The 27,706-nt window shown below is 44.1% G+C and overlaps 1 pseudogene; it reads right to left on the bottom strand.

Moving 5' to 3' along the window:
- Positions 1-1,742: 1,742 nt before the first annotated feature.
- On the bottom strand, positions 1,743-27,683 carry LOC100423195 (sal-like protein 4; annotated as a pseudogene).
- Between the last annotated feature and the right edge of the window lie 23 nt (positions 27,684-27,706).

Here is a 27,706-nt window from a genome sequence, read left to right as displayed (position 1 = left end):
ATATAGTTTGTTGGAAGTAACAAAGCTACTTTCAAGACTTGCTTCTTTCCAAAATTAGAAAATAATTATAGTCTGTATTTGCTTTGGTATAGATATTTTCTTTTTTTGATTTTAAATTTTTTGTTTTTATGTTTTGCAAAGCAGCATAACAATTGTGATTGTAGAACTGCCTGACGTTGCCGTCTGTAAACATCATGTGCATTTCAGTAAGAATAAGGAAAACGGGAGGAGGAGATGTTTTTTTTTTTAAAAAAAAAAACAAAAAACAAGTAATCCCATTAAAAAGTGGGCAAAGGACATAAATAGGCATTTCTCAAAAGAAGACAAATAGCCAACTGACATATGAAAAAATGCTCAACATTGCTAATTATCAGAGATGTGTAAATTAAAACCACAATGAGAAACCATCTTACACTAGTCAGGATGGCTACTATTAAAAAGAGAAAAACTAATTGATATTAGTGAGGATGGGGAGAAAAGGGAATGAACTCTTATACACTGTTGGTGGGAATGTAAATTAGTGCAACCTCTATGGAAAACTATGGAGATTTCTCAAATAACTAAAAATTCAACTACTTTCCATCCAGCAATCCCACTATCGGGTATCTACCCAAAGAAAAATAAATCATTATATCAAAAAGACACCTGCAATAGTATGTTTATCACAGCACTATTCACAATAGCAAAGATAAGGAATCAACCTAAGTTTCCATCAACGGAAGATTAGATAAAGAAACTGTGGCATGTCTACATAATGGAATACTATACAGTCATAAAAAGAATGCAATTATGTCTTTTGCAGCAACATGGATGGAACTGGAGGCCATTGACTTTGGTGAAACAAGCCAGGCACAGAAAGACAAATATCACATGTTCTGACTTTTAATGGGAGCTAAATAAAGTGTACACATGGAGGTAGTGTGTGGAATGTTAGATAACAGAGACTTGGAAGGGTAAGGCAAGGGGTGGATAATGAGTGATTGCTTAAGGGGTACAATGTAGGTTATTTGGGTGATCAACACCCTAAAAGCCCTGACTTCACCACTACACAGTCTACGCAAGTAACAAAATTACACTTGTACCCCATAAATTTATACAAATAAAAAATAATACAAGAATAAAAATCACAGTCTAGACTAGGGGTGTCCAAACTTTTGGCTTCCCTGGGCCACCTTGGAAGAAGAATTGTCTTGGGCCACACATAAAATACACGAACACTAACAATAGCCGATAAGCTGAAAAAAAAAAATCACAAAAAATCTCAGAATGTTTTTTTTTTTTTTTTTTTTTTTGAGACGGAGTCTCGCTCTGTCGCCCAGCCTGGAGTGCAGTGGCCGGATCTCGGCTCACTGCAAGCTCCGCCTCCTGGGTTTACGCCATTCTCCTGCCTCAGCCTCCCGAGTAGCTGGGACTACAGACGCTCGCCACCTCGCCCGGCTATTTTTTTGTATTTTTTTACTAGAGACGGGGTTTCACCGGGTTAGCCAGGATGGTCTCGATCTCCTGACCTCGTGATCCGCCCGTCTCGGCCTCCCAAAGTGCTGGGATTACAGGCTTGAGCCACCGCGCCCGGCCAAAAATCTCAGAATGTTTTAAGAAACTTAACGAATTTGTAATTTGTGTTGGGCCACATTCAAAGCCGCCCTGGGCTGCATGTGGCCTGCATGCTGAGGGTTGAACAAGCTTGGTCTAGACATTTCACTCTGTCTACATTTCTTCTTCCAGGCAAGTTCCCCTTTAGCTTAGCTGACCACAATCTTGTTTTCTTCCAGGAAGTGAGGGAACCAGTGTGTGGGAACAGTCTCAGTAGCACCTGGTTTTTCCACATTGGCATTGATACCTGACTGGGAGCCATCCATCTTGGACTCAGTAGTGTTATTCACAGCAGAGTTGGCCCCCACAGAAACTGAGAGTGTGGGAACACCACCACTCTGGGTCATAGAGATCTTGCTGGTCTTCATGACAAGATTACTGTTAAGCATGTTGGTGTATTGGTTCCACCACCTTCACTGAAGGGGCCAGGATTTCCTGGAAACATTTCTGAGATTCTTTCCATTCATACCTAATGGAGCCACAGTGTTCTCAATGGCTAGCTTCCTTCTCTGGCATGCTGAGTTATTGTTTGCTCCATGAGTCATACAGTGGACCTTCAAGTTGCCTTTGGCGGTAAAAGCTTGCCCATGTATGCTGCGCACAAAAGGCTATTCTCTAGTGTGAGTCCACTTGTGAATCTCAAGAGCACTAGTGGACGAGAAGTTCTTCTCACACTGTGTGCAGCTGGGTTGCTTGGCCTGGTCAGTGTGGCTGGGCCACTAACACCAGGGACATGATTGAGGATCCAACAAATGTGCCAGTGAAAGCGGAGAGTTCCCTGAGCCCCCTCACAGGTCGTGTGACAGGGGTGTGGCTTGTCTGTTTGGTCGACACTGCTGCTCAAACCTCTTACAGGAGGGGGAGTAAACAGACAGACAGGTGCAGGAGCCCAAGTGGGCGTGTGTTATAGTGCGCCCTTTTAGCCTTGCCATCTGCAGATAGCTTAAGTGTTAATCAGCTCAGTGGACCCTCTACCTTTCTGCAAAGGCAGAGGGCCAGTGTGACAGCTTTCTGTGTCCTGAGTTGTTGTCCAGAATCCTGGAAGAATCAGGTCACACATGGACTTGAAGGATGGATAATGCAGAGTTTTATTAGGTGGTGGTGGTGGCTCTCAGTGGGATAGATGAGGAGCTGGACAGGGGATGGAGTGGGAAGATGATCTTCCCCTGGAGTTTGGCCATCCAGTGGCTGATTCTCCAACCATTCCCAGCCAAACTCCTCCTGATGTTTCTTCTCTTCTCTCCTGTGCCGTGCCATTCTGCCATTTGTCTCCTCATCTCCTCATCTCCTGCTTCTGGAGCCTCGGGTTTGGGGTTTATATGGGTGCAGGATAGGGGGTGTGATGGGCCAAAAGGCAACATTTTTGACATGAAAACATGAACGCCTGTTCTTACTTAGGGCTGTGGGTATCCAGGCTTGAGGGTGGGACCTTTGCTGGGGAACTGCCCTCTTCTACCCAGTGTTTCCCTGTCTCCTAGCTGTATCACCAGGAACTTCAACTTTTCATTTTTATTTTTTAGAGACAGGGTCTCTCCTTTTTGCACAGACTGGAGTGCAGTGGCACAATCATAGCTTACCACAACCTTGAACTCCTGGGCTCCAGTGATCCTCCTGCCCCAGTCTCATTAGTAGCTGAGATTACAAGCACTGGTCACCAAGCCTGTCAAAACTTGAACTTTGACATAGGTTGACTGGACTTAGAAAAACGTTGATGGGAGGTGGCCCATCTCAGTGTGGCTGTTCTTGGGGTGCTCAGCTTTGCCCCCAGCATCTGGAGACTTTGACATAATGCTTTCTGCTTGGCTACTGGCCAGGGAGTGTGCTTGGAAGGATGTGGTTTCCACAGCATCTGGAGTTTGGCTAATAGTTCTGGTGTCCCATCAGTGAGAATGAGTCATTAAACTGTTGCTCTCCACTAAATTGTTTTTTCAGCTCCTCTGCCACTGCAGGCCAGAAAGAACAGGACCCACTTTCCTGGTGACTGCTAGGGAAGCCTTCATGGCAAACCCTAAGGTAGGTGATATTAAGTGGATGCTAAGAAGAGGTATGAGGACCTTTGAGTAGCTACTGGGGGCATCCTGGATGCTGACTTTGTCCACAGTGGTGTCTTCTTTCAACATCATCATGGCAGATGGCACTTGTATTACCATTCTCACTGACCATCATTGGCTCAGGACCCCTAAAATCACCAGGATTCTCTGGCGGGGGCATGCTGGGAATCTGAGTGCCCATGTTCATCCAAATATGTTGTTGCAACATGACCATGTTGGTAAATTTCTTTTGACTAATGGGGTTATGTACTTATGGATAAGTTGGTTCAGTGAACCCTGAGAAGTGTCTTTATGTTGCCTCTGGTAGAAAAAGGTTGGCCACAAATTTCACATTGGATGGGTCTCTCCCCAGTGTGGGTGTGGTAATGTATTTTTTTTCCAAGTGAGAGGAAATTTATTAAAGTAAAGGAATAAAAGAATGGCTATTTCATAGGCAGAGCAGCCTTGAAGGCTGCAGGTTGGCTATTTTTGTGGTTATTTCTTGACTACATTCTAAACAAGTGGCGGTTGATTCATGAGTTTTCCGGGAAAGGGTTGGGCAACTCCCAGAACTGAGGGTCCCTCCCCGTTTTAGACCATACATGGTAACTTCCTGACGTTGCCTTGGCATTTGTAAACTGTCATGGTGCTGGTGGGAGTGTCTTTTAGCATGCTAATGTATTATAATTGGCATATAATGAGCAGTGAGGAGGACCAGAGGTTACTTTCCTCACCATCTTGGTTTGGGTGGGATTTGGCCTGCTGCTTTACCACATGTTGTTTTTAACAGCAAGGTCTTTGTGACCTGTATCTTGTGCTGACCTCTTATCTTATCCTGTGACTTAGGATGCTTAACCTCCTGGGAATGCGGCCCAGTAGGTCTCAGCCTCATTTTACGCAGCCCCTATTCAGGATGGAGGCACTCTGGTTTGAACACCTCTGACATATTTCTCCCCTGCCTTTTACAAAGGAATCCTTAATCTATTATTATTATTATTATTACTATTATTATTTGAGATGGAGTCTTGCTCTGTCACCCAGGCTGGAGTGCAGTGGCGCGATCTCGGCCCTCTGCAACCTTTGCCTCCCGGGTTCAAGCGATTTTCCTGCCTCAGCCTCCCAAGTAGCTGGGACTACAGGTGCATGCCACCATGCCTGGCTAATTTTTGTATTTTTAGTAGAGACGGGGTTTCGCCATGTTGGCCAGGCTGGTCTTGAACTCCTGACCTCAGGTGATTCGCCAGCCTCGGCCTCCCAAAGTGCTGGGATTACAGGTGTGAGCCTCCGTGCCTGGCCGGGAACCCTTAATCTTAAGGGTTATCGAGAGACGAAGATCCATCTTCTGTAACTTCTTCAGGCTGAATTGGGCAATGATATTCCTGCCTACCTATTAGGGTCTCTTGTATTCAGGGTAGAGAGGAGCTCAGTCAGAAAGTGTAAGTATGGTGACGTCCATCCATAACTCTTGAGTTCTGACAAAAGGTGATATCTGTAATAAGTATTCAATTTAAGAAAATGTTGAGTAAGCTTATCCTGCGTTCCTACACAAAGAGTACAACAATAATATGGATATGGTGTTGCTAGCTGAATCTAATAGGTGCCCAGAATTAGAATACTGACCCAGATTTTTACATTACCTATCCCTCTTGTTTCTTCTGAGCAGCAGCCAGAGATCACTGGTTGGTTCACAGGAATAAGCACGGTTAGTCTAAATTGTGGGAAAAACTTAAAAACAACGAATGAGACTATAATTTAATAACAGGTGTATCATCGTTCTTGAAACAATTTTTCTCTCTCCAGTCTCCCATTTTTACTAAAGACAAATCATGGTAAGACTAATTTGCTTTATTATACTTGGCCTGATTATTTGTATAAAGTGCAGCAATAATAATAATAATTGTTAGTTTTTTTTTTTTTCCCGAGATGGAGTCTCACTGTGTCACCCAGGCTGGAGTGCAGTGGCATGATCTTGGCTCACTGCAACCTTCGCCTCCTGGGTTCAAGCGATTCTTGGGCCTCAGCCTTCCAAGTAGCTGGGATTACAGGCACACACTGCCACGCCCAGCTAATTTTTGTATTTTTTAGTAGAGACGGGGTCTCACCATATTGGCCTGGCTGGTCTTGAACTCCTGACCTCAAGCGATCCACCTGCCTTGGCTTCAAGAACAATTATTTTTAACTAAGCTTTTAAAACTGTCTTTGACAGAACTCTGTTCCATAAGGAATCTTAGATAAGCCTCTTTTTTTTTTTATATGGAGTCTTGCTCTGTTGCCCAGGCTGGAGTGCAGTGGTGCAATCTCAGCTCACTGCAACCTCCGCCCCCGGGTTCAAGTGATTCTCCCGCCTCAGCCTCCCGAGTAGCTGGGACTACTGGCACGTGCCACCACACCCGGCTAATTTTTGTGTTTTTTTTTTTAGTAGAGACGGGGTTTTACCATGTTAGCCAGGATGGTCTCAATCTCCTGACCTCGTGATCTGCCCGCCTTGGCCTCCCAAAGTGCTGGGATTACAGGCATGAACCACAGTTTCGGCCAGGTAAGACTTTTTTTTAAAGCCGAACCCATCCATGGGTTTGTACCATCAAATACCTATGAGTTGGGTAAATTTCCTCTTCTCTTGAGGTCCCAAGATAACTTGGGGCTCCTGGACCTGTTAGAAAGCAACATTCTTTACTTACCTATCAGAAGCCCTGTACAGGGACTGTGTAGACAAGGTATGGAGGCCAGTTTTCCCAAGGGAGGTAATGCATTGTGAAGGACCTTTGGCAGCTTAAGACTCGGTGGCAAATGAGACATTCACTGGGGTCAGAAGTGGCCTTGTTGCTGTTCTCTACCAGCTGCTGCAATTTCATGGTCTCTGACCCGGGCTTGGTGGTCCCACTCCCTTGAAAGCCGCCAACCCTTGGGGAATTATGGTTTGGCCCCACCCCAGGGAGTGTGGGTCCACTCTCACTTTCTGGAGAAGGCCCAGCAATGAGCCACCCATGTGGTCATTGGGGTTAGCGCCCGAAGAAAGATTTTGAGATAGTTCTATGGAGGGGGTCCTTGTTACAAGGACAAATTTGCTGTCTAAAGAGAGACTGGATTCATCTATGGGGACAGGTACAGAGAGTGCATGGGGTGACATTGCCTACTACCATTTAGTTCTGGAACTTGGCAAACAGCTGGGGATTTGCCTTCACCTGGGGATATTGATGAAAGTGTACCTTCAGGTTACCCTTGGTGGTGAAGCCGTGACCACACACAGAGAACATGAAGGGTCTCTCTCCAGTATGCATGTGGGAATGGATCTGCAAGGAGATACCAGTCTCCCAAACCTTGCTACAGTTCTTACAGTTGTGCTTGTAGAGGATGGCCTCGTCTTTGGGTTCGACATACATCTCAGATGTTTGGTGGCTTATCTTTCTCTTTCTTGGATGGGTATAATGCCACAGTAGAGAAAGGACTCTGGAAGAGCACAGAACCCAAGCCCGAGGTAGCAAAGCACTTGGGAGCTGAGACACAATGTTCAGGATCACACGTGTCCTATCCAGCTTCAGGGTGAAGGGTGTCAGCCATGGGGTCACAGAGCTGGCAGCAGAAGGGAAATTGGTGAGATAGCTTGGCTTGTTTAAGGTGTCCAGGGACAGACCTTGGCTTCCAGCTTTCTGGCTGAGCAAAGCCACAGCTGCAGAAACTTGCTTGGACATGTGGCTGTCTAAGGTCTTCAGGGTATTAGCTTGAGTGGAGGATGTGGGAGGCCCATGAGTTCACTTGAATGCAGATCTGCTCAGTGAGCTGGATCTGCTGTCGTTGAAAAGATGCTGTTGGCGCTGGGCAGAGGGGCCAGCAGCACATATGAGCTCAACTGATTTACCACTCCCTTGTCTCCTTGTAATGCCTGAAGAGTCACATTAATATTGGCCACTTTGCCTTTGGGTAAATAGCTTATGTTCTGGGGTGCGGATGGTAGGGCAGTCTCTGTCTTTAAGTGCAAGACAGACTCTGCACCCAGCTTCTCCTTTATGTCCCCTTAGCTGCCACCATTTTCCTTGGGACTGTCGCTGCTTGAACTGGGTGACTGGTGGCTTGGTACAGCTGTACAAAAGTCCTCTGAAGGCACTGGCTCCATGCTGTCATTCATGGGGAGGACAGGTGGATTTTTAGTGCGATTTTTCTTATGTTCCAAGAATTCAGAGATGCTAACGAATTCTGCACAGCATTTCTTAGAGATGTGAGTTTCCTACCCATGAAGCTGCTTTACCATCACTTTGTCCTCATCCACTTCATCACCATTCCCTGGGTGGTTCATTGGAGCACCTGGCTTGTTAAGATGATGGCTTGGAAAAGGGTGAAAATAGAGATGTGGAGAAACGGATATAGGTTGGGTGGTAGGGGTAAGGAGAGTTAGAGAGAAATATAGAACACTAATATATCTTCATCTTGCAAAGTAAGTTGTTAAGGAGATACTATCTATGGTTGATTAAACAGAAAATATAAGTGGATGTATGTTATTTAAAGTGAAAAAGATTCCTATTAGAGGAAATAAAAATAATGCTACAACTTTATTGGAAGGAGTGGATGGAAGGTAGGAATGGTGGAATTGAGCTTAATCCTCATCTCTGGCTGGGCATGGGGGCTCACACCTGTAATCCCAGCAATTTGGGAGGCTGAGGTGGGCAGATCCCTCGAGCCCAGGAGTTTGAGATCAGTCTGGGCAACTGATGAAACCCCATCTCTACAACAAAAACAAAATATATACAAAAAATCAGTCAGATATGATGGTGCACAACTCTGGTCCCAGCTACTCAGGAGATTGAGGCAGGAAGATCACCTGAGCCTGGGGAGGTCAAGGTGGCAGTGAGCTATGCTGGTGCCACTGCACTCCAGCCTGGGCGACAGAGTGAGACTGTTTCAAAAATAATTCCTTGTCTCTCATAGCATTAATAGATAATGTCAAAAAAGAAATATAAGCCAGGTGCAGTGGCTTATGTCTGTAATTCTAGCACTTTGGGGGGCCAACGTGGGAGGATCGCTTGAGCCCAGTTTGAGACCACCCTGGGCAACATTGGGAGATCCTGTCTCTATGAAAATTAAAAAAGTTAGTTGGGTATGGTGGCGGTGGGGTGCCCATGTGGTCCTAGCTACTAGGGAAACTGAGGTGGGAGGATGGCTTGAGTCCAGGAGGTTGAGGCTGCAGTGAACTGTGATCACTGGCATGGGTAACAGAAATATACAGGCAGGGACAAAATATATATATATCTATATTTTTTTTGAGATGGAGTCTCGCTCTGTCACCCAGGCTGGAATGTGATGGCGAGATCTCGGCTCACTGCGACCTCTGCCTCCCAGGTTCAAGTGATTCTCCTGCCTCAGCCTCCCGAGTAGCTGGGATTACAGGTGCATGCCGCCACACCAGCTAATTTTTTTGTATCTTTAGTAGAGACGGGGTTTCACTATGTTGGCCGGGCTGGTCTCAAACTCCTGACCTTGTGATCCACCTGCCTTGGCCTTCCAAAGTTCTGGGATTACAGGCGTGAGACACCACACCCAGCCAAGGCAGGGACAAATTTGAGGAATTTTTTAGAAGGTAAAATTTGCAGGACTTGGCTGGGCGCGATGGCTCACACCTGTAATCCCAGCAGTTTGGGAGGCCAAGGTGGGCGGGTCACCTGAGGTCAGGAGTTCAAGACCAGCCTGGCCAACATGGAGAAACCCCATCTCTACAAAAATACAAAAATTAGCCAGGGATGATGACGGGTGCCTGTACTTCCAGCTACTCAGGAGGCTGAGGCAGGAGAGTCTCTTGAACCCAGGAGATGGAGGTTGCAGTGAGCCAAGATTGCACCATTGCACTCCAGCCTGGGTTACAGAGTGAGACACCGTAAAAAAAATAAATAAAAAATAAAAAAAATAAAATAAAATTGTAGGACTTAGTGATTAACCTAATACAGTGAATAAGGGAGAGGGAGGAGGCAAAGGTGATTTGAAGAGTTCTATCTTGAGTGATTGGGCGGATGTGATATCACAACTGGAGTAAAGAATATGGGGTACTATCTAGTTCCAGAGGGGAGATGATGTGGTGGTTAATTTTATGTGTCAACTTGAGTGGAACAAAGGGTGCCCAGATATTTGGCTAAATATTATTCTGTGGGTGTCTGTGAGGGTGGTTGTAGATGAGATTAACACTTACATTGGTAGACTGAGTAAAACTGATTGCTTTCCTCAGTGTGGGTGAGTCTCTTCCAATCTGTTGGAGGCCTTTATGGAACAAAAGACAGGGTAGGGGAGAATTCATTTTCTCTGCCTGATTGTTTCTGAGCTGGGACACTGGTCTTCTCTTGCAGCTGAACTGGAACTTACACCTTGCTTCTCCTTGTTCTCAGGAGACTTGGACTGGAACTATACCACCAGCTCTCTTGGATCTCTGGCTTGCAGATGGCACATCATGGGACTTCTCAGTCTCCACCACTGCATGAGCCAATTCCTTATAATAAATCTCTGTCTCTCTCATTTTATATATATATATATATATCTTGGAGAACCCTCAATAACCTTGACTAATACACAAGATAAATTCAGTTTTAATTGTATGTGAGGCATTGTAGTGGAGATACATACTAGATACCCACACACAAGTGGGCAGAGGTCTGGGATCAAAATATCTATTTGGAAATCTTCAGCATATGGGTGATAGTTGAAATCATAAATGTGGTTGAACTCTTCTGGGACTCTCATATATTGTAATAGGATGAAACGTGGAAAGAATAGATACAGATACATGTAGGCTGGTTAATCTGATGGTTGGAATGTGGACTTCATATTCGAGGTACTTGGTGTGTGTGTGTGTGTGTGTGTGTGTGTGTGTGTGTATTTGGTTATAACGAAGTCAATTGTTCAGTAATGTGCATATAATAAATTCTGTAGTGTGTGTTGTTCAGTCACTCAACTAATTTTTAAAACTCTTCTGCTAAAGCTCTGAGTTGAAAGAACTCATGGTGGTGTTGTTATACATAAGTATCTTTACTTGATAGACCTCATTGATTACAGTCAGGATTCTGGTAGATAAATTGGGCAGATGAGATGAACTCCTAACGCTTCTCTGGTGCTGTCTGAATAAGGCCTGTGTTTGTCTGGCTGTGCCATACATTTTATTTTCTCTTTCATTCATTTGTAAGCCTCAGCAACAACCCCCTTCTCCAACACCTTGATGTAAATTGCCTTCATACTCTAATAGAACTTGAGAATGCTGATAAGCCCAAACTATGATATCCTGATGTTTCCATAGTAACTAATGCACACCAAGGGGGAAAAGATGGAGAATAAATGAGAATAGCATTTTAACAAAATAAGTGAGGGGCAAAGAGGCTTTAGACATGTTATTACCTCTTGTTTAGGAATATGGAAATATTCGTCTCCTTAATAATGGGGTTATAAAAGTTGCTACAATGAGACTTGTCAGTAGCCATTTATATTTCATTTTTCTCTATAATCGTCGTCATCAAAAGCAGTTAAATGCTTCTCTGCCCAACAATACTGTAGAGAGTGAGTTAAATGGACATAGTTACCATTTTCCTGTGAACCTGCAATCAGAATAGGACAGGGTAGGCCAGTGTCTGTATTCTAGTCTCCCAGGCAGAGTTTTGACCTAGTGGATATTAGGAGGAATGGCGATTCAAAGAAGACAAATCAATGTTGTGGCATTTGTTTGCTTTGATACAAGACTTTACTAGCATCTCAGCACTTCCTTGGTTAAAGGGTGCGAGAATAGGATGCTGCTGTTTCTTCTTTCCTATTTCGTAAGAAGGAGGCTTTCTGTAGGCCAGGAAGAGGGCACTCTCAAATAATCAAATTGGTTGGCACCTTGATCTGGGACTTCCAGTCTCCAGAACTCTGAGAAAATATATTTGCGTTGTTTAAGCCAGTGAGTCTGTGGTATTTGGTTATGGCAGCCTGAGCAGCCTATACAACAGTCAGTGTACATGCACAACCAATTAAGCTATTGTTAGATAGGAATAGATTTAGTAAGGGTGAAGAGATGACTTTTTATTTTATGTATTTATTTGAGACAGAGTCTCTCTGTCATCTAGGATGGAGTGCAGTGGTGTGATCATGGCTCACATCAGCCTTGACCTTCCAAGCTCAAGTGATCCTCCCACCTCAGTCTCCCAAGTAGCTAGGACCACAGGCATGTGCCACCATGTCTGGTTAATTTTTGTATTCTTTGTGGAGATGGGGTTTCACCATGTTGCCCAGGCTGGTCTTGAACTCCCTCTTGCCTCGACCTCCTAACGTGTTGGGATTATAGGTGTGAGCCACCATGCCCAGCCTGATATTTTTATTTTAGAATTAGAGAGATTAGGCCAGGCACGGCGTCTCACGCCTTTGGGAGGCCAAGGTGGGTGGATCACTTGAGGTCAGGAGTTCGAGACGAGCCTGACCAACATGATGAAACCCTGTCTCTACTAAAAATACAGAAATTAGCCGGGTGTGGTGGTGCGTGCCTGTAATCCCAGCTACTAAGGAGGCTAAGGCTTGAACCTGGAAGGTGGAGGTTGCAGTGAGCTGAGATCACGCTATTGCATTCCAGCCTGGATGACAGAGCAAGACTCTGTCTCAAAAAAAAAAAAAAAAAAAAAATAGAGAGAGATTAAATTGCCACAGATAAGTGTAATAACTGATGGGATATCTATCTAACCCAGAACAGAAACACAGAGAGTAGAGGGACAGAAAGTATACGGAATAGCTCCAGGTAAGGTAGATAGCATGACTGGGATTCTGCTTAGCCTGATACCTTCCCCATTTAGAAGAGAAAGGTTAAAAAGCACATTCTTCTTCTCCATCTTCTTCTTCTTCTTTTTTTTTTTTTCATACTCACATCACCTTTTGAAATTAGTCTTCAGTTTAGCTTTTGTGCAAATGAATTCAGAGATTAGAAGCAAGATGTGTTGGGAGGTGCCAGTAGAGTGAGGCTCATCAGTGGGAATGAAAACTAATTTCCTGGACTTGCCTGGGGAAGGTATATTAGAATGGGGGCCATTTGTTCTCAATGTTCAACTCCCACTTATGAGTGAGAACATGCGGTGTTTGGTTTTCTGTTCCTGTGTTAGTTTGCTGAGGATGATGGTTTCCATCTTCATCCATATCTCTGCCAAGGACATGATCTCATTCCTTTTTATGGCTGCATAGTATTCCATGGTGTATACGTACCACATTTTCTTTATCCTGTCTATCATTGATGGGCATTTGGGTTGGTTCCACAAACCTGCATGTTCTGCACATGTGTCCCATTTTTTTTTTTTAGAAGAAATAAAGTAAAAAGAAAAGACAAAAAAAAAAAAAAAAAAAAGAATGGGGACCATTTGTCTTGGATGGCCAGAGGTTTGGTAGACATCCTCAAGTTTAGACAGGCCTTAGAAGTCAGATGAAAAAGGAGTGTATCTTCAAGTTAGACTCTCAGTTTGGACAAGGGAAATTTCAGTGTGTGTGTATATGTGTGTGTGTGTGTGTGTGTGTGTGTGTGTGTTTAAAATTTGTGACATTTGGTCTTATAGTCACTGGGAAAAGGCAGAAATTTTGAGGAAAAGGAGTTCTCAATAAAGCATTCTTTTACCCCAAGGTATTTGGTCTCTGTCCTTATTATACCCAAATTAAAACAAGACAGGGAACTATGTATTCCTTGATAAAATGGTCTTCTTCACTTGTAATCTGTATTAGAGTACTTAAAACTCCTGATCAATCAATTATATATCGTACATTGAAATGTAATTAAAATTTTGTCACTGCAACTTTTTCAGACCTCCAATTATTCTTATTTATTTTTTGAGACAGAATCTCCCTCTGTTTCCTGGGTGCGAGTACAGTGGTGTGATTATAGCTGACAACAGCCTTGACCTCCTGGGCTCAAGCGATCCTCCCAGGCTCAAGCAATCCTCCCAGTTCAGCCTCCCAAGTAGCTGAGACTACAGGTGTGCACCACTTTGGCCAGCTAATTTTTTGACTTTTTTGTAGAGATGGGGATCTTGCCACGTTGCCCAGACTGACATTGAACTCCTTGGCTCAAGTGATCCACCTGCCTTGGCCTTCCAAAGTGCTGGAATTACAGGTGTGAACCACCACACCTGACCTAATTTCTTTTTAGTCTTTTCACAGTGTGGTATTCAGAGTCTAATAGATTGCTGAAATACATATTTAATACCTCAGTTTTAAATATAAGAAATATGATAATATTACATCCAATTGTAGCTGTGTAGAGGTTTGACTTAAGATCCAAATAGTATAGCTTGGCCGGGCACAGTGGCTCACGCCTGTAATCCCAGCACTTTGGGAGGCCGAGATGGGCGGATCACCTGGGTCAGGAGTTCAAGACCAGTCTGGCCAACATGGAGAAATTCCGTCTCTACTAAAAATATAAAAATGAGCCGGGTGTGTTGGGACATGCCTGTAATCCCAGCTACTTGGGAGGCTGAGGCAGGAGAATTGCTGGAATCCAGCAGGCGGAGGTTGCAGTGAGCTGAGATCGTGCCGCTGCACCCCAGCCTGGGCAACAAGAGCAAGACTCTGTCTCAAAAAATAAAAGTATAGCTTTGTACAATATACTGATATAAAATTAATATTTTCGTATAGCTAATATATGCACATGGAGCAAAGTTCCAAAGTTACCAAAGGGCATACACTGAATATTAGGTCTCTCTTTCTCCCTTATTTCCAAGTTCTCCAGTTCCTTCCCCTGAAGGTAACCACTATTACAAGTTTCTTATGTTTCCTTTTACAGATATTCCACAGTGCATTGATTCTGGAACAGGACATTTCCCCCTCCTTAGCAAGCTCTCAGTACCTGGCAGCAAAAAAGTGTTGCTCTTCAAGGTGAAAAACTAATGTTCCAAGTAGTAGCATGGAACAGTGACCACCCTTGTTCCTTCTCAAACTCCTCCTTAGAAATCATATTCCCAGACCAGATCAGCAGACATTTGTCTAAACCACTTCTAGCTGGGCATAACATGAACACAGACACCTTTATCATGAGTGTACAAGAACCCGAACACCTAACACATCCAGACGTTTAATATTTATTTATTGCATATGTGTATAAAAAGTAGGTGCTTTTGGTAGGTTGTTGAGCAAGGAGGGGGTTGCGGTTTTATGCAAGATGGAATCAGGGAGAAATTGTTGACTCTTTTCCAAGAAGTTGGAGAGAATTTCATCAAAGAGGTGCTGTGTAAATGACAGAAAGGAGATGTAGAGAAGGCATTACAGTATGAGTTGTGGTCTGGGAGAAATGTTGGAATTGGGGTTTGGGATAAAAGAAAGACGGTAGTGTTGAGTGTTGACTCGTGAAGAGCAAGGGGAGGCATTAGATTGGCAGGAAGAGGCAGTGAAGGGAGAGTGAGGTAATATGGGATTTGCATTTGTAGATAATGAAGGCTTGTACAGGACCTGTGGACAGAAGTCAGTAAAGAACTCTGTATTTACTATGCTTCCTATATTCCTAGCACTGCAGTCGGAACTATCACTTGGTCTAGAATTTTTCTCTAACCGAGGCGCTAAAGAATGGATTGTGGGTCTGGGTGCTGTGGCTCACGCCTGTAATCCCAGCACTTTGGGAGGTCGAGGTGGGTGGATCACTTGAGGCCAGGAGTTCCAGACGAGCCTGGCCAACATGGTGAAACCCCATCTCTACTAAAAATACAAAAATTAGCCAGGCATGGTGGTGCATACCTGTAATTCCAGCTACTCGGGAGGCTGAGGCAGGAGAATCGCTTGAACACAGGAGGCGGAGGTTGCAGTGAGCCGAGATCGTGCCATTGCACTCCAGCCTGGGCGACAGAGTAAGACTCTGTCTCAAAAAAAAAAAAAAAAAAAAAAAAGAGAGAGAGAGAAAGAAAAAAAAAAGAATGTATTGTGGGATAGTATAGTGGGTTTCCTATATCATGTTCTTCTCATAGGTTGACTCTGTTTACTAAACAGTCATACCACTCCCTAATAACTTGTTTTGCATCTATGATCCGCACATTTATGTAAAGCAGGGTTCCTTAGCCTCGCCCCTATTGACATTCTGGTTTGAATAATTCTTTGTTGTGGCAAGCTGTCCTGTGCATTATAAGATGCTTAACAGCATCCTTGATGCCAGTAACACTCTCCCAAAAATGTCTCTAGACATTGGCAAATATCCCTTGGGAAGGGAGCAAAATCACCCTCATGGAGAACCACTAGTATAAAGCCCCACAAACTTATGTTTTTTGTTCTGTAAATTCCCCCCACCTTTTTATTTATTTATTTATTTTTTCTTTTTGAGATGGAGTTTTGCTCTTGTTGCCCAGGCTGGAGTGCAATGGCACGATCTTGGCTCATTGTAACCTCTGCCTCCCAGGTTCAAGCGATTCTCCTGCCTCAGCCTCCTGAGTAGCTGGGATTACAGGCATGCGCCACCATGTCCAGCTATTTTTGTATTTTTAGTAGAGACGGGGTTTCTCCATGTTGGTCAGGCTGGTCTCAAACTCCCAACCTCAGGTGATCCGCCTGCCTCAGCCTCCCAAAAAACCCCTTTTAAAAAATTAACATCTAAGCTGGATGTGGTGGTGCCCATCTGTAGTCCCAGGTACTCCAGAGGCTGAGGTGGGAGGATCTCTTCAGCCCAGGAATTAAAGGCTATAGTGCACCATGATTGAGCCTGTGAATAGTCACTGCACTCCAGCCTGGGGAACACAGTAAGACCTTGTCTCAAAAAATCAACATTTAAAAATCTTTATCAAAATAATGCATTGGGCTGGGTAAGGTGGCTCCCACCTATAATCCCAGCACTTTGGGAGGCTGAGAAGGGTGGATTGCTTAAGCCCAGGAGTTCAAGACCAGCTTGGGCAACATAGCAAGACCCCCATCTCTACAAAAAAATTTTCAAAAATTAGCTGGGCATGGTGGTGTGCACCTATAGTCCTAGTTACTCAGGAGGCTGAGGTGGGACAATGATTTGAGCCTGGGAGGTTGAGGTTGCAGTGAGCCAAGATTGTACCACTGCACTCCAGCCTGGGTGACACAGCATGACCCATCTTGAAAATAATAATAATAATGATAATAATAATAATGCATTTATGTAAATAAAAATCACTCATAATAGAAAGCAACTATCTCCTGCCTTGCCCCTGCCTACCTGTAGTCCCATTCCCTAAGAACTGCCACTTAACTGTTTCTGGTTTGGGTTTTTCTAATGATTTCTGCCATATATATTCACCTGTTTATCCATTTACTTAAACAATATATTAGTTGAGCACTGTGCCTGTTTGCTCGGGCTGCCATCGCAAAATACCACTAGGTGACTTAAACAACAGAAATTAATTTTCTCACAGTTCTGGAGGCTGCAGGTTCAAGATCAAGGTGCTGGCAGGGCTGGTTTCCTGTGAAGGCCATCAGGGAAGGATCTGTTCCAGGCCTCTCTCCTTGGCTTTCAGATGGTTGCTGCCTTGCTGCCTCCAAACCTGGTTGTCCCTCTGTATATGTGTGTCCCTGGTGTCTCTTCCTCTTCTAAGGACACTAGTCATATTGGATCAGGGCCATACCCCAATGGCCTCAGTTTAATTTAATCACTTTAGTGAAGACCTTACCTCCAAACATAGTTTCATATTGAGGTACTGGGATTTCTGTATATGAATTTTGGGGGACACTATTCAACCCGAAGCAAGTACCTACTGTGTGCCAGTCAACGTTCTAAACACTGGGCATGGAATAGCCAACAAAACAGATGAAAATCTCTGCTCTTGGTTGGGCATGGTGGCTCACATCTGTAATCCCAGCACTTTAGGAGGCCGAGGCAGGTGGATCACTGGAGGTAGGGAGTTTGAGACCAGCCTGGCCAACATGGTGAAACCTCGTTTCTACTAAAAGTACAAAAAATAGCCTGGCATTGTGGTGGGTGCCTGTAATCCCAGCTACTTGGGAGGCTGAGGCAGGAGAATTGCTTGAACCCGGGAGGTGGAGGTTGCAGTGAGCCAAGATTGCAGCACTGCACTCCAGCCTGGGTGACAGAGTGAGACTCTGTCTGAAAAACAAAAACAAATAGAGTAGCCAGGGAAAACCTCTCTGAGAAGTGAACATTTGAGTAAGGACCTGAAGAAGGTGATAGAGAAAGCCATACAAATGTCTAGGGAAGGATAATTCTAGGCAGAAAGAACGGCTGGTGCCAAGGTCCTGAGGTGGGAACATGTCCAGTTTGCTCAAGGAACAGCAAGGAGGCTCCTGGGGCTGGTGAGGAATGAGCAAGGGGGAGTAGCAGGAGCTGCAGGGGTTGGGGGATGGTGAGGCAGATGATGGCATAAGGCCTAGTAAACCATTGTCATGGCTTTGGCCTTTGTTCTGAGTGAGATAGCAAGCCATTGGACAAGTCATGGGTGGAAGTAGGTTTCAAAAGAATCTCTCTAGCTGCTCTGTGAATAACAGACTAAAAGGCGGTTGGGGGGAAGCAGGGAGACCAGTAAGGGGAATGTTGCAATAATCCATTTTTTTCTGAATCCTTCCTTGGTTTACCAGCTCTAGACATCTTCTATTGACCTCCTGCTCTGATAGGTGGGGATTTAGCTCACTTCTGCTGCAGCGCTGCCTTTTTCTTCCTCCTAATGTATCACTAGTTTTAATTTCTCTGTTTGGGTTCCTTCCCCAGAGGCAATCATTCTAATGGTATCTTTTTGTTTGTATGCCTTTTTGGTTATCTTTGTGCCTTTTTTTTTTTTTTTTTTTTGAGACAAGGTCTCACTCTGTTGCCCAGGCTGGAGTGCAGTGATGTGATCACAGCTCACTGCAGCCTCGACTTCCTGGGCTTAAGTGATCCTCCCACCTCAGCCTTCTGAGTAGCTGGGATGACAGACTTGCACCACCAGGCCCAGCTAATTTTTTAATTTTTTTGTAGAGACAAGTGTCGCCATGTTGCCCAAATTAGTCTTGAACTCCTGGACTCCAGCAATCCACCACCTCAGGCTCCCAAAGCCCTGTGATTACAGGCATGAGCCACTGTGCCTGACCTCTTTGTGCCTTTATACAAGGTATGTAAACCTCTATTTCTTGTTCACCTATAGATAATATCTCTAATTGTACACTTTTTAAAAATTAGAGTATTAATGCCACTATACATCCTTCCACCTCCCCTAATTCTGTCTACTTTCCAACTTCTGTAAGCTATCGCTTGTACATTAAGTTTGTTAACATTTCCTTTATACTTTGTAATCATAGTTAAATTTCCTGTGATTTGTCTCTAGGTTAGATTCCAAAAGTTGAAAACCAATAAAGATAGTGTTTACATTATTATAAGTATATAAATATTTTTCAGTGTAAAGCCAAGGGATGTGCCTTGATTGCATTTTCTTCTTTATAGTTCCAATGTCACAGTTTCCATCAATTACTCTTTATCATTCCATGTTCTAGCTGCCTTTATTATTAGAAAATGGCATTCTTGCTTGCCTTTTTTTTGTAGTTAAGCTAGATATATGCCTTCTTTACCATACCTCTGCTATCTTCCAGCTTCTTCCTTATTTTGTCTATTACTCAGAATAAAGTCTATTCTTCTTAAAGCCCACTTCCTGTGTTAATTCTTTTGTTGTTGTTGTTGTTTATGGAGACAGAATCTTGCTCTGTTGCCCAGGCTGGAGTGCAGTGGTGTGATCTGGGCCCATTGCAACCTCTGCCTCCTGGGTTCAAGTGATTCTCCTGCCTCAGCCTCCTGAGTAGCTGGGATTACAGGCATGCACCACCATGCCTGGCTAATTTTTGTATTTTTAGTAGAGACAGGGTTTCACCATGTTGGCCAGGGTGGTCTCGAACTCCTGTCCCCACTTGATCTGCTCACCTCGGCCTCCCAAAGTACTGGGATTACAGGTGCAAGCCACTGTACCTGGCCTGAAAGTTATATTTTATTAATGTAAATGTTAGGCTTAATATATAGGGGACACTTGCTTGTCAGCACACAGTTAATTATTGAGAATATATATATATATATTTTTTTTTTAACAAGAGTGTTCTTTATTTGTACAAAGCATTACAATCTTCTCAGCATTCTTCACTCACAAACTTTTCACTATATTTATTTAACAAGTTAACAGTGTCAAACTACATGTTACTACCTGTCAAACCCCAAGTGCTCAACTTAGAGACAAACGAAAAGTGCTTGGAGCACTGAATGGAAACAGAAAAAGGCTAAGAAAGGCCAACAGAGATATTTTAGAAGCAGTTAAAGAGGATGGTTTGGGGCCGGGCGCGGTGGCTCACGCCTGTAATCCCAGCACTTTGGGAGGCCGAGGCGGGCGGATCACAAGGTCAGGAGATGGAGACCATCCTGGCTAACACGGTGAAACTCCGTCTCTACTAAAAATACAAAAAAAAAAAAAAAAAAAAAATTAGCCAGGTGCGGAGGCGGGCGCCTGTGGTCCCAGCTACTCAGGAGGCTGAGGCAGGAGAATGGCGTGGGCCCGGGAGGCGGAGCTTACAGTGAGCCGAGGTCGCGCCACTGCACTCCAGCCTGGGCGACAGAGCGAGACTCCGTCTCAAAAAAAAAAAAAAAAAAAAAAAAAAAAAAGAGGATGGTTTGGGGAGAGTTAGATTCCTGAGCAACATCAGATTTCCCTTAAGGTTCAGAGGGGCGTCACAAAATAATTTTTAGAAGACATGAGACAAAATTAGCTGGGCTTGGGGGCACGCATCTGTAGTCCCAGATACTCAGGAGGCTCAGGCAGGAGGATCACTGGACCCCAGGTGTTCAAGGATGCAGTGAGCTATGATCATGCCACTGCACTCCACCCTGGGCCAGAGTGAGACAGAGATCCCATCTCTTAAAAAAAAAAATATGTATATATATATTTATATATATGTATAGATGTGTGTGTGTGTATATGTATAGATATAGATAAACAAACAAAGCTGGGCATGGTGGCTCATGCCTGTAATCCCAGCACTTTGGTAGGCCAAGGCGGGAGGATCATGAGGTCAAGAGATCGAGACCATACTGGCCAACATGGTGAAACCTTGTCTCTATTAAAATACAAAAAATTAGCCAGACGTGGTGGCGTGCACCTGTAGTCCCAGCTACTTGAGATGCTGAGGTAGGGGAATCACTTGAACCCAGGAGGTGGAGGTTGCAGTGAGCCAAGATCATGCCACTGCACTCCAGCCTGGCTACAGAGCAAGGCTCCATCTCAAAAACAAACAAACAAACAAACAACAACAACAACAAACACAATGAGATTAGACCTAAGGAATCAAGAGATCAGAGGAACTCACACTTTGGAGTACTAAGCAGGTAATCAAAGCTCCTAGACTGACAGAAGTGAGAAAAGGAAGGAGAGGAGAAAATGGGATGGGGAGCAGAGGAGAGGCAGAAAAGAGAAAGGAAGTAAGAGGTGCAGAGGGAGGAAGCTGTGTTTAGAGGAAATAAAATTTGGAACTCATCATGAATTGAAGAATGAAAAGCCATAGTCACAAGTCTGGGAGATGGACTTCAAGAAGAGGAAGCCTGGGGTTTTACACTCTCCAGGAGGTGATGACAAATCCTAAAGCTGTACAGTAGCAGAGAGTAAGGTACATGTGACATTATGCCATCTGCTTTTGTAAAAGTAAGACACTGGCACCCTTGCTTGATGAATAACATTCTAAACTGCTGATTTAAGAACATTTGTGACCAGATTACCCCCACCCCAGCAGGTCGAACACCTACAGGCAATATAGAAAGGTTTTGAGCCCAGTGGGTCTATGGAAAACAAAACCCAGTTAATGCTTCTGTCAAGTGAAGAGACAGATTTTGTTATTCTCCCACAGCATTTTAGTAGTATCCTAAAGCTTACTCGTTCTGACCAATCTTAGTAAGCTACTATTGTCAAAGACTGTGCAATCAAACATAGGCTGACCATAAGCAAAGCCCCAATTTTTCCTGAGCCTTGGCTGCCTCTGTGATCTGGAACACAGCAGGCAGCATGGAAGTTATTATTACTTATTTGGGGGAATAGGAAAGACTGCGGATCAAAACCCACCTAACCATACATATAAGTAACCAAAAGTGATCAAACTGACTAATTTAGCCGGTCAGAATCCCTCTTGCCAAAAAGTCATAACCTTCAGATTGGTGAAGCAAAACAGGATTCTGCTACTCAGGTGCTTTGAGTTTAGGAAGTGCTGGTTTTGATGTCAGTTTTTATTCTGATCTTTTCAGGCACTTCTGCCTGAGACTACTCTGCCCAGCATTAAAAAGTTTCACAGAAACATGTAGCACATCTCATCCCAAGTGGTATCTTCCAAGGTGCCACAGTCTCCCACCCTATTCGGTTGTCTACTTCTTCCTCTTCATTCTGTTCTTCTTCCAGCCTTTCTTCATGTTCATCATTGTTCTCATCCCTGCTCTTATCTTGCTCCTCCGAGTCTTTTTTTTTTTGTCTTTGTCCTTCTTCTTTTGCTCTGAGGCCTCCTTCTTGCCTTTCTGTTCCTGCCTATATGCTTCCAGAGCTTCTTTTTTTTAAAAAAAATTATTTATTTATTTATTTTTTTGAGATGGAGTCTCACTCTGTCGCCAGGCTGGAGTGCAGTGGTGCGATCTCGGCTCACTGCAACCTCTGCCTCCCGGGTTCAAGTGATTCCCCTGCCTCAGCCTCCTGAGTAGCTGGTGCTACAGGTGCACACCACCACACCCGGCTGATTTTTGTATTTTTAGTAGAGACGGGGTTTCGCCATGTTGGCCAGGCTGGTCTCAAACTCCTGGCCCCAAGCAATCCACCTGCCTCAGCCTCCCAAAGTGCTGGGATTACAGGTGTGAGCCACCGTGCCCGGCCTCAAGAAAATATTTTAATGTAAAATTTCCATTGAAATATACCCACATATAGGAAGGCAGTGGTCTGCTCTTTTCTGTATGAATGTCATATACCATTATTTTTAAGAGTGGCATGGTACTGCACTATGTGGATTTCCAATAGTTAACGGCCTTTTTTGTTTGCTAATTTTTGCAATTACACATACACAATTATGCATATTCACAAACGATTGCAATGTGTGTAGTGAACATCTTTGAACATATATGTTTGAACATTTGTGCAAGTATTTCTAGATAGAAGTAGGATTATTGGGTCAGTGGTTGTGTAATGCAAAATGTTAAAAGATAAGGCCAAATAGCCCTGCTGAAAGATTTTTACCAATTTACTCCTGTACCAATAGTATTTGAGAAGCTACAACGCTTTGAGGCAAGATCTCCTTAAGAGGTTGGAGACTGTGCTATGCATAGTTGAGAATCTGACTTTGCACTGTTTTGTATTTACCTTTAACGACTTCATAGGCACAAGTCTTTTTGCCCCTAGAATATTTTAAGTTCCTTGGAGGCTGGGATCACGTCATATACTTCCTTGGTATTTCCCATATTGCCTAGTACAGGCTCAGAAAACTGTGGCTGCTTAATACATACTTCATGATTGACTGATAAACTGGTTCTATTTTTGGACTGCACAGTGATTGAGGTCAGCTCTTGGAATGAGAGAGCTGGGTGGAGTCAGAGACTAGGGTTGTGCCAGGTCAGTATCAGATGCTCTCACTTGCACATCAAGTTTAGACCGTAATCTGAGAATCTAAATGTATAAAGCACCTACTACAATCTCTGGCTCAGATGAGGTCCCCAATAAATGGTTTCTATTGCTGTTATGATTCTTTTTAATGAGAGGATTGTCTTAGGGCTGGTGTTGAGGGTTCAAGCATAGGACCTAAAGCCATCCCAGGCAGAGTCAGAAATCCACAGTCTAGAGATGAAGTCAAATTGGGAACCAGTGGGAGCAGCCATGCATCTGAGGCAGAAACAGAGACCTGGGTTTGGGCAGTTCAGGTGTATTGTGATAAACACTTTCCTGGCCATCCCAGGCTGTTTGTGTGTGTGTGTGTGTGTGTGTGTGTGTGTGTGTGTGTGTGTGGTGTGGGCGGTGGGGGGGGAGGGGGCTTTCTGCATGCTTGGCTTTCATACTAAAGTATCTTTTTTGTTTGTTTGTTTGTTTTTGAGATGGAGTCTTGCTCTGTCGCCCAGGCTGGAGTGCAGTGGCACAATCTCAGCCCACTGCAACATTTGTCTCCCGTGTTGAAGCGATTCTTGTGCCTCAGCCTCCCAAGTAGCTGGGATTATAGGCACCTGCCACCAAGCCCAGCCAATTTTTGTGTTTTTATTACAGCCAGGGTCTTGCCATGTTGGTCAGGTTGGTCTTGAACTGCTGACCTCAGGTGATCCACCCACCTCAGCCTCCCAAAGTTCTGGGATTACGGGCATGAGCCACTGTGCCTGGCCATGCAAGGACATCTTTAAGGTGCTGCTCAGTTCCCAAGAGAAGCCAACAATCTCAGCACAGGGCTGTGAACATAGGAGGTGCTCAGTGAAAGCAATCCCATTTACCTTTTGCCTGTTGAAACAGATAACGTGGCAGGAATGTCGATGATTTACTTGAGAAGATGAGGCTAAGGATCAGCCATTCTACTGGAACGAGATTACTATCCAGGCTTTCCCCAGTCCCGGGTGGAGTAGGGGACAGGGAAACCCAGTCAGATAAGGATTCAATTCAGTGATGAATTTAGAGGCTATGAAAACATAGTGGCACATGGATGACAAGGACTCTATACAGTGAAGAGTGGGTCTCATTTTTTCTACCTCTCTACCCCAGTCAGCAGGGTGGCTAAGGGAGGGAGGTGGGAGGGGGCAGTAATGGAGATGGCATTATAACATACAGCATTGACTGTGTCTCTCTTCCATGCCAGACAGTTAGCACACAATTCCCTTTATAACTCCATGAAATAGGTATTAGCTTTATTTTACAGATGAAGAAATAGTCTCAGAAAGGATAAATTACTTGCCACAGGTTATACGAGCTATTACGTAGCAGAGCCAGGATTTGAACCTAGCTCTGTCTGGCCATAAGGCTTATGTGCTTTCTGAGCTACCTACCATCCTGGCTCTTCTATGTCAGTGATAGCAGCCCAGGCCTCAGAGAAACAGATGTTGCTTAAGAATACTAGCTCATCATGCGTGGGTAGGGCATTCCATGGTTCATTCTTTTGCTCATCAATTCATTCTACACACACATATATTTATAGCCAGAAAGCAGAAAGAGATGTGCAAGTCAGAGAGGTGGGGTGGAAAGGGCCGTGTGTGGGGGGAGGAGGGCAAGGTGACATGACAAGTTTGAGGCTACAGAAAATAGAGAATAAAGGAGCTATCATGAATTCAAAAGCAGGATGGGGGCTGACGCTTTATGTCTGCTCCTGGGTGTAGTACTGAATGGGTCTCCGGATGGTTACAGAAGAGAGTCTTTGAAGCAACACTACCAGGAAAACTTCAACCCAGTAGTGGCACTCAGGATCAAACAGCACATTACACCTACACCTACACACACCTACACACACACACACGCACACACAAAGCATAAATATGGAGACAGGTATTTTTAAACAAATACTCCAGAACATATATGATAACACAAGGAGCTGTCTTATAAATTGGAAGGCTATACCTTGATTTTTTGTGTTGCTTCTAGTGCTCATCACATGACTATAACCCCTTTCCTTCCTTCCTTCCTTCCTTCCTTCCTTCCTTCCTTCCTTCCTTCCTTCCTTCCTTCCTTCCTTCTTTCCTTCCTTCCTTCCTTCCTTCCTTCCTTCCTTCCTTCTCTCTTTCTCTCTTTGACGGAATCTCGCTCTGTCTTCCAGGCTAGAGTGCAGTGGAGCGATCTAGGCTCATTGCGACCTCTGCCTCCCAGGTTCAAGTGATTCTCATGCCTCAGCCTCCTGAGTAGCTGGGATTATCAGTGCCTGCCACCATGCCCGGCTAGAGATGGGGTTTCACCATGTTGGCCAGGCTGGTCTCGAACTCCTCTCCTCAAGTGATCTGCCCACCTTGGCCTCCCATAGTGCTGGGATTACAGATGTGAGCCACTGTGCCGGGCCTATAACCTCTTTTCAAAAGAGCCAACACTGACTTGGATGTAAAAAGTGGGAAGTCTGTTGAAAAGAGAAGAGGAAAGAATAGGAAAAAGCAGTCTCATTTTATAGTCACAATTTAGTTGTGTGTGTATTAAGACTTTAAGGATTATATAAAATGATGTAATTACATAGAAGGAAGTACTATGGGATATTTGTCCACATAAATTTTCCTTATTTTTCTTTGAGTGGTGAGCATAAATAATAATAGATTGTAATAAAACAAACCTGACTCACATAGCCACTTAATCTCAGAGGGAATGTGACCCAGAGCAGGGAGGGGCAGAGCTCAGGAATGTGTCGCCATGACACATCGATTCCAGGACTCCTCAGGCTTCACCTGCACCTGAGCTATGGACAAAATATGTTTGAGTGCTACAGAGGCTTATTTTTCACTGCTCCATAGTCAGAAGGATGGCAGCTGGGGTGACCATACTATTCCTAAGGGCATCTGATATATACAGGCTTGGAAATCCAGAGAGCTGATGAGGTTTAGGGAAGTTCTTCTCCCTCCCATACCAAGTGTGTGCAATACCAGCACCCTCCAGAATTCAAAGCAGGAGAATTGGAGGCAATAATACTGATCGTACCCTTCATGAGGAATAAACTGATGATTGTAATCAGCATGAGTGCTAAGGAACAATGGAAGCTTTATAAAGACAAACTTTCCTTTGAAAATTAATTACCACACATCTCAGAATTACCTAGTGTTTTTTAAATCCTTTGAAAGTTTTGAAGGGTGCCATGAAAGTGTCAAATGTAATTATTATGTAGCTTTTTGTTTCATATCGTGTGTGACACAAATACTGTAAACGAAAAATAGTTCTTGACTATGTATGTGGTCCTTCAACTAACATACAACTGCCTTAAGAAGAGCTTTGACGGTCTCTTCTGTACTAATTCCAAATACCAAATTTCTAAAACTTTGAAATTTTTCTCATGCTTAGGAAAACCTAGGCTGGTAATGTTGGCATTCTCCTCCAATCTTCAACCTTTTCTCCTATTTCCTCTTACACTTGGAAAGGAGATGCCACCTTCAACCTTTTCTCATATTTCCTCTTATATTTGGAAGGCAAGAGCCATACTAATGAAAACAGACCTAGTGTCTTTTAAAGTCACCCTATAATACAATACTGTGGTTCTCAATTGTTTAATTGTTTCCCCACCTCAATCTCAAACCTTTTTTTCTTTTTTTTGAGACAGGGGTCTTGCTCTGTCTCCCAGGCTAGAGTGCAGTGGCATGATCTTGGCTCACTGCAACCTTCACCTCCTGGGTTCAAGCAATCCTTCTGCCTCAGCCTCCCTAGTAGCTGGGACTACAGGCAAGTCCCACTGCTCCCGGCTAACTTTTGTATTTCTAGTAGAGACGGGGTTTTGCCATGTTGGCCAGGCTGATCTTGAACTCCTGACCTCAGGTGATCCACCGGCCTCGGCCTCCCAAAGTGCTGGGATTACAGGCGTGAGCCACCGCGCCCAGCCCAATCTCAAACTTTTGATGCATGCAACTCACTCAGCTCAGTAGCAGTGGCTCATGGTGGCAGTAATGCAGAGCTGGGTGGCAGAAGGAAAGAATCAATCTGGTTGGTGGGTGGGAATTCTGCATTAGATTCTCCCCTTAGTTATCATAAACTCTCCAAACAGAATAAAAATTTACAAACTTTTTGGCAATCTTTACTTCATTACCTACCTGGAAGAATTTATGTCCTCTCAGTGGAGTTTCTTTAACTCCATTAATGTCAATTAGTTGTTTTAGGTCTGCAAAATGATAATATGTTCTTGGGACATTTATCCTTTACAACATGCTTTTTTATGCTTGTTTGTGTGTTTTGATTTGAAAGCCTTAGAGATGCAGGCTAGGGTGACTGGGACAGATATGGGGTCCCTGGCTACTGAATGAGACTTGGGAGGCAGAGGACTTGTTTTTATGCCAATAAAGAGTAAAATCTCAAGTTGTGGTTGATTTTAATGCAAGTAGGGCTGGAGAGGCCCACGACAGACCTAGTTTGGGGTGAGCACCCGGATCTGTGAGCTAGCGTTGCTTCAGCATCTCACTCTGTGTGTGTGTGTGTGTGTGTGTGTGTGTGTGTGTGTGCAGGCTGGTTCCACCCTTCACTCTCCCATCGGCACTACCCTTCACCTCCGTC

Source organism: Macaca mulatta, chromosome X, assembly GCF_049350105.2.
Source record: "Macaca mulatta isolate MMU2019108-1 chromosome X, T2T-MMU8v2.0, whole genome shotgun sequence".
Classification (NCBI taxonomy): Eukaryota; Metazoa; Chordata; class Mammalia; order Primates; family Cercopithecidae; genus Macaca; species Macaca mulatta.
Note: the sequence above shows the minus strand (reverse complement) of the source record. Positions and strands in the feature narration are given on the sequence as shown.